The following is a 16,833-nucleotide window of genomic DNA, read 5'->3' as shown; positions in this document are numbered from 1 at the left end:
ACGTTAAAATTACAATACCTAGAACTTGTTCCACATTCTTGCCTTATCCCAAATGGAAGGAGATATCAAGAAAGGTAAAACATTAAGGATTTAGGTGTACAACCAGAGAGGGATAAAAACGATATGCTCCATTTTATTTATTTTATTTTATATTCTTCTATAGCGCATGAATAGACCCCCGGAGGGGTATCTCCGCGCTTTGCCAGTGAGAATATCCTCAGATGTTAATGAAGAGGTGAATGGTGCATTTAGAGAGAGGGGGATCAGTTACTGGGGAATAGATGTGTTTTTAGGACCTTACGAAAGGTCAGATGGTTGGTCAGTGTTCTCATCTCAAGAGGCAGGGAGTTCCAAAGCTTTGGTCCAAGATGGGCCAGGGCTCGCCCTCCTTGTCTGGCCTTTTTTATTCTAGGCACCTGCAGAAGCTGCTGGTTACCAGAGCGCAGGGTTCGCCCAGGGGCGTAAGGCAGGAAGATGTTGGTCAGATATTTAGGGCCTTGAGTATCACACTTTTGTGAATTGTGCATAAGGTCTTAAAATGCACTCGCTTCCTCACTGGTAACCAATGGAGTTTGGTCCGCTTTAACTTCTGTGACTCCGCAAAATGATGAAGGTATTCTTGATAGCATGGGGGAATAGGGCAAGCTGCCTTTTTTGCAGGACTCGAGTTGTCTCTATGCTTCTGCTGCTTCTGTGGGGGCCCCTAATGTTGATATGCCTGCTTCTGTTACCCCCGACACAAGCTCTTCTGTAAAATGAGCTATGGTTAGCACAGCAGGGGGCTCTGATTTTGGGGTAATACTAGATAAAAGCTCTAATCCCTAAGCACAGGAAACATAATCTGGTGACTTTTTCTCTTGTTGTCAGACCAGTCAACATAATCTCATGAGGATTTAGCGGCAATATTCAAAGCTCAAGCTGATGGTGTCGGTGGCAGCGACCATAGTAGTGCTTACTTGGAAGACTCTGGCGAGTTTGTGGAAGGTATCCCTCATATTGCCCGTAAAAAGCGGGACCATAAAACCAGAAATATGGAATTTGAAAAGCACCGGTTTGACGGACTACAGAAAGATTCAAATTCAACTAACTCTCTGGAAGATATATCTTTAGCTTTAATCAATAATGTCTCATAGAGAGGAGACAAGAGTGGAGAGTCAAAGAGTGCATAATCTATGCCGGAAGCTTCAAAATTCAGTACGCCACATTGCAAAAACGTGCTCGGATTTCACATCAAGCAGTAATGAAGCGGAGGCACATATTTCAAGTCTTGAAGATGAACTCGTGGCACAAAAAGCCTTGACTGAATCTCTGCGTGCTATGAAAGATGATGCACAGTGGAAGTTGGCCAATTTAGAGAATCGCTAGCGCAGAAAAAAACCTTTGCGTTTTACAGATTCCGGAAGGTCAGAAAGGTCAAGATCCTCACAAGTTTATTGTGGACTTATTTAAAGATGCATTCCCTGAGTTAACTAAGTGGGACTGGAAAAGAGAAATAGAAAGAGCACATCGCTTTCAGTTTGTTTTTTGCTCTAGAGCGGGTCAAGGATCTGTTAGACCCAGAGCATTTCTGATTTCCTTCAATAGATTTTTAGCCAGGGAATATGTTTACTACCTGGCTCGTCCAGATAAAAGAAGGGCAGGGCAGGATTTAGAATTTTTTGTTAGGCTAGATTTCTGTCATTTTACTGTTGAGAATCGCTGGTGCAGCTACGACAGCTTCTACCGTTATTTCAGGCTAAAGGGGCGCAAGTATTTTTATTAAACTCAGCCAAACTAAAGTTATTTTTCAGGAACATACTCGATTTTTTAGTACGGATGTTTCAGCGAAAGAATTCTTAAAATCTTTGTAAGCCCTGTTACAGATAGTGGGGCTCTTTGATAGTTCTCTCATGGCTTTAGCCGTCGTATAGTTGGGGGGTCAGGATAATTTCATTCAACCATTCAATATACATGTTGTTTCTCTTTTTTTCTTAGCTTAGAATGGATTATCTCTCCCTCTATGTAATGCTGCTTTGTTTTTTTTCTTTTCTTTTTTTCCAATCCATGTGGGAAATTTTTGGCTCCACTGGTATTAAAAGGAAGTTGCGGAATGATACAGATTTTAGATGTAGTATAGGCAACATAGATTGTGGCCGTTTATGGCTAGTACTTTCTTTTTCTCCCCATGGGCTAGGATTGGGTTTGTGGGTGATAGCACTGGGTGACTGAGAGCTTGTCATCACAAGGACCTTGGGTCATAAAGTCTCATTTGGGGGGTAGATTTCACTGGATGGGTTGGGTGGTCTGTCTGGGGATTTGGGTAGACAGGGTAGTGGGTTGGGAGGGGGTGGGGGGTTAGTTGGGGTAAATCAGAAAAAGAATCCACAGTTTCAGGAAGGAAGAATGTTTGATTTTTATGGATTCAATGTATTCTTTAAAAGCTCGAGTAAGGGCATGCTCATTTGCTTTCTTTTGTTTTAATAGTTAGCATGGAAGTTAGGATATGTTCATTAAATGTATGCGGCCTCAACAATTATAATAAGAGGCAAAGGGTTTCTGCTGAACTTAATGTGACCCAACCTGATCTGATTTGTATCCAGGAAACGCACATGCCCTGGGGAAACGTCAAATGTTGTCAGATTCAGGTTTTGTACTTTTGCGCGCTTTTCAGCAAGCTTCAATGACACAGGAGATAGCGATACTTGCCAAACCTGCCATTCGGACCTCAGGTCGTTTTTTAGTGGATAAATTGGGACGGGGGGCAATTGTGGAATGCTGCCTGGGGAGTACAAAATTGGCGCTATATACTATATACGGGTCTAATCTCGATGAATCTTCAGTTTTGGAAGACTTGAATTTAGAACTTGCACCTTGGCCGGTGCTCTTGGTATTATGTGGAGACTTTAATATTAATTTGGTTAATAAAGAATTGCAGGGTGGGATACAAGGGTACAAGGGGAGGAAACCAAGGGTGTTTATGGCATTGTATAATCTGTTAAAGGATCATGGATTCTCTTTGAGCGTCGGTGCTTGAGTTTACGTTTTATTCTTATCCCCAACAGAAATTAGTGCGTGGCACAGATCCAAATATTTCCTAGGGTTACCTCTGATCACACACCAATAGTCATAGAAATTCCCGCACTTTTTGTAGACAGAACCCCAACTTTTTTCATTTGATAGGAAGCTTCTGCTTGATAGTGGTTTTAGAGAACATATGCAGATATAGATTAAATACTTTTTTGATGATAATAATAGGCACTCTGTCACTGTAGCGGTTCTTTGGGACACTTTTAAAGCCTGTTTTAGAGGAGAGTTTCGAGCTGTAGTATCAAAAGAAAGCAAAACTGGAACTACAGGAATTATACTCTAAATTAAGAATAATGGAGGAAAAACTAACGTAAGGGATCTCGCAGCACTAGAACGTTGTGGATCTTCAAACTGGTGTGGATAGATCTAGGGTTTACATCAATCTTCTATGGAATAAGTAAAATGCTCGGAAATATGTCATTTATAAAAAGGAATGTCATGAGTATGATGAGGCGGTAGGTCGCTGTCTTGCTTACGGCTTCGGTCGAAGGAAGCCTCACACAGAATTACCGGTCTCAGAAACAAATTAGGAAGTATGACTCATGATCCTCGAGCGATCCTACGATTTATCATAAGTTTTATACAGATTTATATATGGAACGGAAGCCACAGGATTTAGCGAGTAATCCCTATATTCAGGATGATGTGAAGCAGGTAGATCAGGAGGAGGTAGAGGCATTGGACAGCCCTATTACAATGAAGGAATTAGAGATGGCTATTAATAATTTTACGACTGGTAAGGCTTCCCGGCCAGATAAGCTCCCTTGTGAGGTTTATAGGGTTTTTATCCACGATATTAAAATCGAGATGTTGACAACTTTTCGTGCATCTCAAAATGGGCAAGCACCAAGGTCTTGGGATGAAGCCAGTATTATAGTATTTAGGAAAAAGGGAAAACTGCCAGAGCTTCCGGGGTCCTACCGACCAATAACACTTGCTAACTGTGATGGAAAAATCTATGCCAAAATATTGGCAAATCGGTTTGCAAAGGATATCACTCCATTGGTTTCCCTACATTAACATGGCTTCATTCTGGGCTGACTTTATTTGATATAGCCCAGGCGGAATGTAGGGATTTAGGGCTAATATTACTTGACGCTGAAAAAGCATTTGATCGCGTTGCGTGGTACTATTTATGGACCATTTTGTTCTGGATGGGTTTTGGACAAGGGTTTACTCAGGCTATACAAGTATTATATCAGTCACCAGTAGCGAGGATATGTTCAATGGGGTTGATATTGGATCTGGTGAAAATAACTAGAGGGACTCAGCAGTGGTTTCCTCGCTCGCCCTTGTTGTTTGCCCTGTATATCAACCCTTTTGTAAGTAGGCTGGAACAAAGTATTTTGGTGAAACCTTTTATCGCTCAGGGGACTCATCATTCTGTTTTTGCGTATGCGGATGATATAGCCATTACTTCTTCAAATCCGGTTATGGCTATACAAGAGGTGGAATGCCTAGCTCAAGAATTTGGTGAGATATCCGGCTATAAGCTAAACACAACGAAAATGCAAATTCTCTGTACAAATATTAGTATGCTCGATAATTCAAGAGTGGTAAGGGAAGTGACATAATTAGGTATAAAAATTCGGGTGTCTATGAATGAGTTGGTGGAGGCTAATTGTGTGACTATAATGGGCAGTGTTAAAGAATTCCTAGAAAGATGGGGGTGTCTCCACTTCACATTAGTGGGCAGAGGTAACATTTTAAAGATGAATATACTCCCTAGGTTTTTATATTTTGTCGATCAGTTCAGTTAGAAGTTTAAACTGGCCCTACTCCAACATATGCAGACACTTTGTGCTAAATTTCTCTGGACTTCGGTGAAACCCTGACGAGCCACACGTTTCATGACTATCCCAAGGGAGAGGGGTGGGTGGTCGATCCCTGATTTTATATTTTATTTTTATGAATGTTTTTTTCCCACATGCGGATACTATTGACCGGAGAGGAGGTCAGCAATCTTGCAGAAGCCCCATCAATTTACCAAATGCTTTTAGGAACAGAGGTTAAAAACTGCTTGTTTAAAGAAATAGACAGCAACTACTACAAAAGAACGCGCTTCAAAGTTATAGAGGCTGTTTTCAAAGTGTGGAAAGCTATTCGGAAAAAAATCTGTTTGGATGGGATAACATATTGCACTCCTACTAATGTCATTAGGATACTTCCAGCAATTTTTTGGGATTATGTGGCAATAAGTTGGAGAAGTACAAATTACAAATTGGAGATTTTTATGAAGCTGGAGGGTTGTATCCTTCCTTCTCGGATTTTGCAACAAAATACAATTTACCTAGGACGCAGTTTTTCAAATTTCTCCAGATTTTGGATTTTTTGGGCAGACAGAATCTAGTGTCAGTACCGCACAAACTCATTGAGGCCATTAGGCGTCAGGAGAAAATAGTTTTAAAAAAAATAAAATCCTGTTAACATCTAGGGTAGATGATTTGGGGAAGCATAAAGTTAAATGGGCCAATGTTTTAGGAGAACAGACAGTCTCCCTGGAGAAAGCTATTTTATTAGCAGGTGAAGTCCTTTTTTCGGCGAACCTTAAAGCTTAATTTTTTTAAACTATGTTTAACCTGTATTGTGCGCAAGCAAAATTGTTGAAATGGGGGGGGGGAGGGGAGGAATGATGGTAAATGTTTTTGTTGTAGTGCTGATAACGCCAACAGTCTACACATTTTCATTCTTGTGGTAAACTGGCTCTATATATTAGTCATATTGAAATGTTTTTGTCTGGTGTTACTTTGTGACCATTAACATTTCAGCATCCATGATGTTATTAGGGATGGATCAAGATGTAGAGCCTGGAAGGTCTATGTATAAGCATAGTTTTTTATTGTTTATAGCTATAGCTGTGGCTCGTTTGCGTGTTGCTACCTTAAGGTTGCAGCCCGAAGCCCCAGTATCTGAAATGTGGCGAGCCCGTATGTGTAGTATTTTTAATTTAGAGTTCCGTTTATATTCAGCTAAAGGCTCAAGGAAACAGAAAATGGGTATTAAAGTTTGAGGGGCATTCATTGATCATATGAATGTTTGAATTTGTGACATATGTAAGATTAATTGTTGTAAGGATTCTTGCTCATGTATCTTTTCCTTTGCTGATAGGGTCTTGTACTTGGGGATGAAATTGCTTTTTTTTCTGATACTGTGGATTAATAAAAAAAAAAAAAGCTAAAAGCCAACATTTCAAGAAGGAAGTTGCATTCCAATTTACTGACCTGTGTAGACATCCATCATCTAGAAGCCCACAAAACGTTAAAATAACAATACCTAGAACTTGTTCTACATTCTTGCCTTACCCCAAATGGAAGGAGATATCTGGAAAGGTAAAACGTTAAGGATTTAGGAGTAAAACCAGTCTATTCTTGACCATGCAGGGCGATGGACTGAAAGAAGTCTCTAAAAAGGAAACATATGTAGATAGTTTTCCTGACCCGAACAATAGCACTGACACAAAGACAGATAGTCAGAGGATGGCATCTTCTTGGAGAGAATTATACAGAGTGTTAAAAAATACATATTAAATATTTCGTTCCTTACTTTGCATTTAGCAGATCAGTTTAGAAAAATCAAGGGCAATCAAGCAGCATTTGAAAGAAGGTTGTACTAGGCATTGATCCCTAGATATAAGAATCAAATGGGTCCCTAATATGTGATCTTCACAAGAGTTTCATTGATCTATTTAAAATCAAGAAAGAATTATGTATATGAAAAATTGCAATGGTATTTGCTATCATTGATACGTTGTCGACATAAAACAAGTAAGATTTTGTGTAGTATACTTTTCGAAAAAAAATATTTTATTGAGCATTTTCAAAATATCAGATCACAAATGATCCTTGCGTATACTTTGCAATAGAGCTCTGCAAACTACAACAACAATAACATAAATCCCGTCTTGGTATGACCCGTCTCAATACCATCTGACACACACATATGTTTATGTATACATATTCCTGTGCACAAACAAGCCAGTGGAAACAACTACCCAGCCCATCTCAAAAGGAGCAGATGACCAGCTGGGATTCAACCCTCACTCAAACTTCCCTCCCCTGTTTACATTGTGCTAATAAACATTTAGGCAGCGGTGCCCATATGTCTGTTGGTCAAGAGGATGTCGGGAGTTCCTCAGTGTACAGTTCCAGGTCCTCCCGACAGTACACCATATCCTTGACCCATAAATCAACTTTTGGTCGTAATCAACTATCCCAAGTGAATAACACTCGCCTCTTTGCCAACAGCAGCGCAACCCTCAGGAAGCGCTCCACTTTGCCCCGCACCCCAGAAGACAACCCAGGGGTGTACAGTCCACCACTAGACCGGTCATAGTGCATAGACGAGTTACCACTTCCTCCCAGTATTGGCAGACCCATCTACAGTGCAATGCCAGGTGAAGAAAATCAGCCCCATCCAGCCCACATCCCTTACAACCAGCTGAGTCACGTAAGCCCATCCTGTGCAGTTTTTTGGGAGAGTGGTATACTTTAAATGTATAATTCTTAAATTGCCCTTAGGCGTCAAGTACCCAGTCAATATACAAATCTGTTCCCACATGTCTGCCGTAAGTGGTAAGTCTAACATGATACCCCAACGTTCCATAGCCTCGTCTACCCCACGCACTGTCTCCTCTTGTACTATCTTATATAACTTAGTTAGCATTTCTTTCCTCGTCGGAGCCACTATAAGCATTTGGAGCGCCTGTAACATCTCCAGTTCATCTGGGAATTCGGTGTAATGGTCTCGTATTGCCCGGCGAAGCCTATAGCATGTGAAGAGAAAAAGAGGGGTAGGGTTCTGCATATAGTCAAGGTCCACCTCCGAAATGTATCGCCCATTAACATACAAATCTCTCAGATTCGTAAAACCTGCTTCACTAAGGGCCGTTATAGGGCCCTTCTCCCCAGCAACCGACAAGGCTGCATGATCCTCTATAGGCAACGCAGGTGCATATAACGGGAGTTGTGTGCCCTCCTACCAATCTCCTACCAGGCTGCTACCGTACTATTAACCATGTTTATCTCCGTCCTGGTGTCTTCCTATTGATGTGTGTGATAATACCTTTAAGTGGCACGGGGTGGGCGTCACCATCCTCCACAGCCACGTGCAGAATGAAATCATGCGTTTTGAACCAAAAGTACACATATTGAGCCTGACTGCATAAAAAATACACAAAAAGATCCGGAGCACGAAAACTCCCCCTTTCAATGTCAAAGTATTCCAGCTTATTCTTGGAGATTTTCCCCCCCATACCAGTCTAAAAAATTGGGTCTGAACTGTTTTAAAATATTGCTTAGTCAATCTAATAGGTATGTTGCTGAAGAGGTAGAGAAGCTTCGGTAGGATAGCCATTTTGATCACCGCGATGCAGCCCGCCAAAGATAATGGGAGGGAAACCCAATGGTCGATCAGCTGCACCAACTCAGAATATGCATGCCCATAGTTTTTCCGAACTTCTACCTAGGGGTCCCTCTGCAACCACACCCCTAAATATTTCACTGGTTCTTCCGACCATACTAAATAGTATTCCACCTGAGGTGCACTTGTAACTGTAGTCAAAGGAATTATAACCGATTTCCCCCAATTTATCTGCAGTCCCGAAAAGAGTCCAAATTTAATATATTCCCGGATTATCGGGGAGAGGTAGCTCTGCGGTTCCCGGACGTATAGGGCCATATCGTCCACATAAAGTGAAATGCCAACCGGTCGATTATTAAAAGTTAGCGCTGCTGCCCTGTGGGATTGTCTAATTCTACAAGCCAGTGGCTCCAGGGCAATAGCAAATAAAAAGGGGGACAAGAGTCATCCTTGTCTGGTACCATGCTTTATGTGAAAGAGCTTCGATGTGAGCCCACCCACTCTAACTCTCGCCAAAGCATCAGTATATAGGACCTGTATCCAGCGGACAAAAACCCATCCTATTAGGAATACAAAACATGTACCTCCACTCTGTAGAATTAAATGCTTTGGCAGCGTCAAGAAGGACAGCCACTGCCTGCAGTGTTGGATTGAGTACATGAAACATGGCAAATATGGTTTGAAGGTTGAAGGAAGTCGAGCGATCCGGGACAAATCCAGCTTGATCTGGCAAAACTAAAAGCGGCATCAAGGGCTGTAATTTAGTAGCTAAAATCTTTGCCAGAATCTTCGCATCTAGATTTATCAAAGATAATGGGCGGTAAGAATCGCAGCTAGAAGCAGGCTTGTCTTTCTTCAGCAGAGTAATAATTAAAGCCTGCCACAGATATGGAGGGAGCACACCTGTCTCATGTGCCTCAGCAAACATTTCTAAGATGTGCGATACCAGAATGTCTGCGTACGCTTTATAAAATTTGTCCGTCAGGCCATCCGGCCCAGGTGCCTTTCCGTTGGGCAGCAAGAGTATTGCCCCTTGACATCTTCCTCGTCAATAAGAAGGCTCAGGTATTTCCTATGGATATCCGAGAGCCATGCACACGCCGTGTCGTCCAAGTATTCCTCCATAGCGGATTCCGACATACTGCCTCTAGTCATATATATGGATTCATAAAATGTGCGGAATTGTTCTAGAATGCTATAGTCCGTATGGTGATCAACTCCAGCATCGTCTGTGATGTGATCCAGCGGAGTTGCGTCATATCGTTCTCGAAGCCTGTTAGCCAGTACCCTGCCCGGCCTACCACCTTCGCCATACGCCCTAGCCACATATCTTTTGGCCCTATATTTCACTTCCGTATCGGCCAAGGTGTTGTACTCTTCAAGGTAATCGCAAATTTGGGCAAGTGTCTCAGTGGATGGCGCCACACTGTATCGAGCCTCTAGACCCTTCAGCGTCTCATCCAGCCTTTATAGCTGCCTCCAAATGTCACGAAGAATACCTGCCGAGGTGCTAACACAGACCCCCTTATCGTCACCTTAAAAGCTTCCCATAGGGTCACCAGACTATCAATAGTGCCCGCATTTAAATCAAAATACTTAACGATAACGGCCCTAATGGTCTCAGCGTAAACAGGATCTAGCAAAGCCTCAGCACGAAAGCACCAAGTGAATAGGCGATGCGGAGTCAAGGGTACTGACATCTCCATGACCACTGGATTATGGTCAGATAACGTTTTGTGGAGCTTGTATATCTTCTCAACCCACCCATTACCCTCCCGACTGAGAATCCAGTTGTCCAGTCGGGACCAACTATTAAACACAGGTGTGATGTGTGTGCCCTCCATAACACCAGCATGTCGCACCCTCCAGGCATCTACCAGCCCCATCTCATGCATACCCTCGCAAACAGACTGTGCCACTGTGGGTCAAGGTGCATGTTGAGGCCCCCGCCCAACAAAAGCTCCGCCTCAGGCAATGCACGCAGCACATCAAACAGTTGTATATAAGATGTTGTGTCATCCACTACTGGGCCATACACATTCACTATTGTCACTAATACCCCTCCCAGCTTCCCATAAGCCACAGCCCAACGGCCATCCATATCCACACAAGTTTGCACCGGTGTGAACGAGACCCCCTGCCTCATTAAAATGAGGCCCCCCTTGCATATGTGGAGAATGATGAGGCCAATCGAAAAGAAGCCCACCTACGTGCTACCACCCCCACTGTGTGGTTGTTCAGATGGGTCTCCTGAAGAAGAGCAATGCGTATCTTGTGCCTGTCCAGCTGCGTTAGCACCTGTCTGGATTTTCTGGGCGTGTTTAGTCCAGTAACAAAGATCCCAGCCACTATCCTGAATGCGCAGGTTGTCTTACACTGGGAAGGCTGTGCACACTCCCTCGGACTCAAGGGGTAGCTGAGCCGTGCCATTTGTATAGACCGTCCTGGGGCCCAACACAGCTCCCTCACACCACAATATGTCAGCTTATCACCAGTTGGAAGGAGAGCAGCAGTCCGTCGTGGCCCACATGCACCAACTCCCAGTGTGCAAAGGCTAACAGTGCTAGCAGTAGGGGGGTGATTCCAATCAATTCCTAGTCTACAGTTGCGGGTAAGGTGCCTCCACTCTCACTGTCGCACGGCCCGCCAGTCGCCCGGACAGCACCGCTCCACTGCTGCACTTCCAATTAGGCAGCGCGGCACCCTGCGCAGCACCCCAGTGCCTCCTCTCCAAGTTCAGCGAAGATCACTTTCTGCCCCTTCCGTACGGCAGTGCAAGGCAGCTGCAGTCACCCGACGACCCTGGGACCGACGCAACACCAGCAGTCATCAGGTATGTTCACCGCCGCCACTCACCTTGGTTGAACAGCTCTGGTGCGGCCCAGCTCTCAAACGCGTGTCGGCCGCTTGCGTTGTGCAGCGGTCCGCCCCTCCACACCTTCCGCCCGCACTTGTACCGCAGCTCTCGATGCACCTGTCCCAGCCGGCTTTTTCTCTGAGGCTCAGCCCTGCACGTCCACGAGAGCACAGCAAGCCCTCAAGTCCGATCTCCGCGGCCACACAGACGCCGATCAAGCAGCTGGCGGGTACAGGCCGAAGGACAGCCACACACACACCTCCTCCGGTGCCACGAGGGTCAAGGGCCTGTCTATCGTCGCTCTCAGCTCATGGGGCACAGACAGTGCCACAAAGCACACCAAATTGTAAAGCTCGTTCCCACGAATCCGCTTACACCGAGCAGATCTGTAGATTGCTCGAGTGAGGCAGGATAGTTGAAGGATTCTTGTCGGTGGCCGGCAGAGCTGCACTACAGTGCGGCCATCTTGCCAGGCTCCAAGCCACGCCCCTTGTGTAGTTTACTTAAAACAAACTGCTTCATATTTTTGACACTAGATATGAGAATTACATATAATTGTTCAGCTTCATGGGGGGCGTATCTTAGAAGACAATCAGTTGAGATTAATAACTACGTTTTTGCCTTAGGTGTATTAATGAAAAAGGTGATGAAACAACCTTACAAAGAGGCACGCAGTCCCAATAGATCTTTGACAAATATGATAGAAAATGCTTTACAATGGCAGACATATATTAAACGGATAACAGGGTTCAGGATTGGTTTGAAAGAACACGCAAATATTTTTTGACGTACATGATATGTTGGCATTGGGTCTAATTTAAAACTTGGCGGATAGGTTTCTCTGTCACAGTGGTGACGGATATCCCATCTGCCAATATATAAATCCCATAGGAAGTAATGAGATGTATGTTTCGACAGACAGAATATCTGTCATCATTGTGATGAGTAACCCGTCTGCAAAGTTCTAAATCAGTCCCTATGCTATCTTCTCCAGATTGCTATTAAGCATGGGCTTAAAATTCGTTCAGCTCACAGAATTTGCGGATTTTCCGCGTTTTCGCGATCCGCGAATCTCACGAAATCGCGGTAAAATCCGCGAATCAGCGGGACAAATTTTCAGCCAAGCACTTACAGGGTTACAGCAGCAGGTGCAAAAGTTGAAGCTAATTTTTTGTAACCTTTTACAAAAGGGTTACAAAGACATTAACTTCAACTTGGGCACCTGCTGCTGTAAGCCTCTAAGTGCTTCCTGGCGCCTCGTTGCCTACTTGCAACTATTCTCTGACCCTGCTCTGACCCTTGAAGCAGGGTCAGAGAATAGTTACAAGTAGGCAATGAGGCGCCTGTCACGAAAATTAAACCTCAACAGGAAGCACTGACAGATATAAAAACAAGCATTTGCAATGCAATAGGTCTCGTATTAGGAAAGTTTGAGCTATTGGTCTTGTAAATGACAATTTTTTATTTATGTGTTGGTTTTGAAAATAGCTAAATTAATAGCTTTGTCATTTACAATGCCAATAGTTATAACTTTCGCAAATGTGACACCTATAGCATTTTAATGCAACATGTTTTGTATTTACTTGACTTAGATGTATTGATATTACAAATTACAATGGCTTTTAATTTTTAAAAAATAATTAATACTTAAATAAAAGTGATTTTAATTTATAATGGCAATAGCTTAAACTTTTGTAAAACACTTTTGTGAAGATTATGTTCAGTGTATTTTATTGTGACGAAAATCCAAGAACAGAAGTGAAATATTAACATCTTCTTGTGACATTTGTAATAGAGCTTGAAACATTGAGAGAACATATTTGAACCAGTTGTTGTTGAATGGTGGCGCAGATTGATGCTGGGGTTGCGCTGAGTGGTGCTGTGGTGGTGCTGAGTGATGCTGTGGTGATGCTGAGTGGTGCTGTGGTGGTGCTGAGTGATACTGGAATGGTGCTGAGTGGTGCTGTGGTGGTGCTGAGTGATAATGTGGTGGTGCTGAGTGATGCTGTGGTGGTGCTGAGTGATGCTGTGTTGGCGCTGAGTGGTGCTGTGGTGGTGCTGAGTGGTGCTGTGGTGGTGCTGAGTGATAATGTGGTGGTGCTGAGTGATAATGTGGTGGTGCTGAAAGATGCTGGGGTAGCGCTGAGTGATGATGTGGTGATGCAGAGGGCAGAAAGGAACAAAAACCAGTCTAACAAAGGGCAGAACGGCAGAAAAACAAGGGAAAACGAGTCTAACAGAGGGCAGAAGGGCACAAAAAACCAGTCTAACAGGGGGCAGAAAGGCACAAATACGAGTCTAACAGAGGGCAGAAGGGCACAAAATACGACGCTAACAGAGGGCAGAAGGGCAGAAAAACAAGGGAATAACTAGTCTAACAGAGGGCAGAAGGGCACAAAAAACGAGTCTAACAGGGGGCAGAAGGGCAGAAAAACTAGGGAAAAACGTGTCTAACAGAGGGCAGAAGGGCAGAAAAACAAGGGAAAAACGAGTCTAACAGAGGGCAGAAGGGCACAAAAAACGAGTCTAACAGGGGGCAGAATGAATCCCGCCCTGCGTGTTTGTCCACGAAGATGCCACCGTTTTGTGCAATACCTCTACTCAACTGGAGTACTTTCTACTGTCTGATCAGTAAGTGCTCCCTCGTTGGCTAAATGTATAGGGGCAGATTTGCAATAACTGGCGCATCCCCAGGGATGTGCCAGTTATTGTGCGCCGCAGCTCCGCCACCCATGGTCCGCCACCCATGGTCCGCCACATTTACAATGCGGCGCACCATGTGGCAAAAACGGCACAGATGCGTCACGCATCTGTGCCGTAAAAGCAGCGCATTGCTGGAGCTGCGTCGCAAGCGTGACGCAGCTCCATCAGTGCTCTGGGGAGCCCTATCTCCCCAATGCTACCTCAAGCCTTGCACCTGACACAGTATTGGCCTAAAAGTGACTAAGTGAAATCTTGTAGATTTCACTCAGTCCCTTTTAGGAGGCGTTCCTGCTGCCGCTGCGTCACAAAAGTGATGGAACTGCGGCGCAAAAGAGGCACAAGCGGCTTGTAAATCTGCCCCATAGTGCTTTTACTACACTATAGCTGCGTAAAGGGCCAGAAGATGTGTCTCCAGTGACCATGTGTGCCTGTGCCTGTGTTACAGGAACACATGGTCACTGGAGACACATCTCTTCTGGCCCTTTACGCAGCTGCAGTGTAGTAAAAGCACTATACATTTACCCAATGCGGGAGCACTTACTGGATTAGCCAGTAGAAAGTACTCCAGGGCAAATCGCAAACAAATCTGTGATTTCGCCGGAAAATATGCGAATTTGCAGATTTTTTTGCGATTTCGTGGGGAAATCCGCGAATTCGCAAATTTCACCCATGCTTAATTGCTTTTACGATTGGCGGTGCCAAGTGAAGGGAGAGAAAGACTGGTGTAGAAAGTGCCATGGCTAAGTGTGGCACCTTGGATTGATGGAGACATGAATGCTTCAAAGGATGTATTATTGAATGCGTTTCTGGAGGTATTCGCCATGAAATCTGATGCTGAACTGCAAACAAAATAAGGGTGATGCATCAGCTGATTATTTCGACATACATAAGGGTGTATTTGAAAGGTATTCAGGAAAGGTCTATCAAATAGAGATGGCTCAGGAAACTATAGGTACTGCTTTTGTTCTGGGATTGCTGAATGTTAAGAGTCAGCTAATCCCCATATGTATTGGATGGCAAACTAAGAAGTTAGCTGAAATTGTGATATTGCCAAACACTGCATAGCCTTACAGGAGAAAAAGGAAATGCTGAATTGAAATTGATGCCTTTGAAACTGCAAAATATGCTGAGGACAACTAAAGGGAATGTGACGAGGAGCTCTGTAAAGGGAGTATGGCAAAGGAGGGGTAAGGCTAGGGAGAGGAAATGCAAGGAGCCAAGGAGAGACCAAGAGCGAGGTGTTTGTGTTTTGCTTGTGGTAGCTGGGGCATTTGAAACAAGATTGTCCCAAACCTGCATCTCATGCCCCTGTACTCCCGACCAACAAGAGTATCCTCAGATGACTCAAAAATTAAATCCTTACCCTGAATCCTAGGGCAGTGGGTAATGTTCCCACTTGGTATGGATACTCAATTACCAAAGGATCAGAGGGCCTAATGTGAATTTATTGACATTGGTGCAAGAAATTCATCTCTCTGAATTTCCCTCTTTGCTTCTTTTAAAAAACAAAAACCTTATTTCTTTTTATACAAATGCCCCCCCGAATCTATATCCCTCCCCCATTCCTAGCTCAGACCTGCCCAGACATACAAATATTAGAGCTTTCACTTTGTTGTATATTACATCATTAGCATGATAACATATCCAAAAAATTGGTTAGTACAAAAATAATTCATCACTATCACAATCTGTGATCTATGATTAACACGAATGATCCAATCTCTGCCTGTCTTAGTATCCATTGCATTAACGGGTCCCAAATTGCCAGTCCCTTTTTACGTTTGTTACGCCCCTTTCTTTTATATATATGGCTACCTCTAAACTGCAAGTCGCCAGCAATCGAGATCTCCATTGTTGGAACACCTGTGAATTTGGGTCCAGCCACACTGACATACATCATCTTAGAAACGTCATTGCCACGAATATCAACCCTTTCATGTATTTTGGACGATTTATATTAGCAAGACCTAGCATTATTTCGTCATCAGAAATTTCTATTCTTGTGCCTAATACCTTTGATATATCATGTACTAACTTCGATAACACGTCACATGAGGCAAATATAGGTAAGCTGTCAGCTTTGAATAACATACAGCTGGGACATGATGTTCCTTTTCCGGTCCCCCATTGAGCCATTTTGTATGGAGTGTAATATAATAAAAAAACGTTTTATAATATTGAGCTTGCAGGTTTGTAGACATTAGACAGTACTGAAATAATCCGTAGGAATGGTGGAGAGTTTCGGCCGAAACCCCTAGTCTAACCTGCCATTTTGTAACATATTTATCCATATCGTCCGGGTAACATACATAGAGCAATTCATAAATTTCTCCTATCTTTACAGTTATTTTTTAGACAGGTTCTCCATTATTTGAATATCTTGAAATATTATTCCCCCACCACCTTTCTTCCATAGAAAATCCCTGAATTGCAGATATTTTAAAAAGTCAAGATGATCTAATTTATATTCTATCTGTAATTCCTCAAAAGACTTCAGTCCTAAAATGGAATAAAAACAGCCTAGTTGTGTGATCCCTCTCTGTACCCATTTCTCCATACAAGTATCACAAAAGATCCCTGGGAGGTTATTGTTTTTAAGGATTGTCGTATAGTGAGATAATCGTCCGATACCCAATACTTTACATGTTTAATTCCAAACCTTATGCATGCCGAATATAGACCTAAATTTAACCTTCTTAAAATAGCTATTGTTCACATGTCCCCATAGGCACCCTCTATATTAATCACCTAATAAAATTTCTTGTGGTGTTGGAATATTACCTTCACTTCTGTCGTCTGTCTTAAATAATAAATCAACACAATATTTCAGTGTGGTGGCCCAATAATAA

This window comes from Lissotriton vulgaris, chromosome 4_1 (assembly GCF_964263255.1).
Source record: "Lissotriton vulgaris chromosome 4_1, aLisVul1.2, whole genome shotgun sequence".
NCBI classification, from domain to species: domain Eukaryota; kingdom Metazoa; phylum Chordata; class Amphibia; order Caudata; family Salamandridae; genus Lissotriton; species Lissotriton vulgaris.
Note: the sequence above shows the minus strand (reverse complement) of the source record.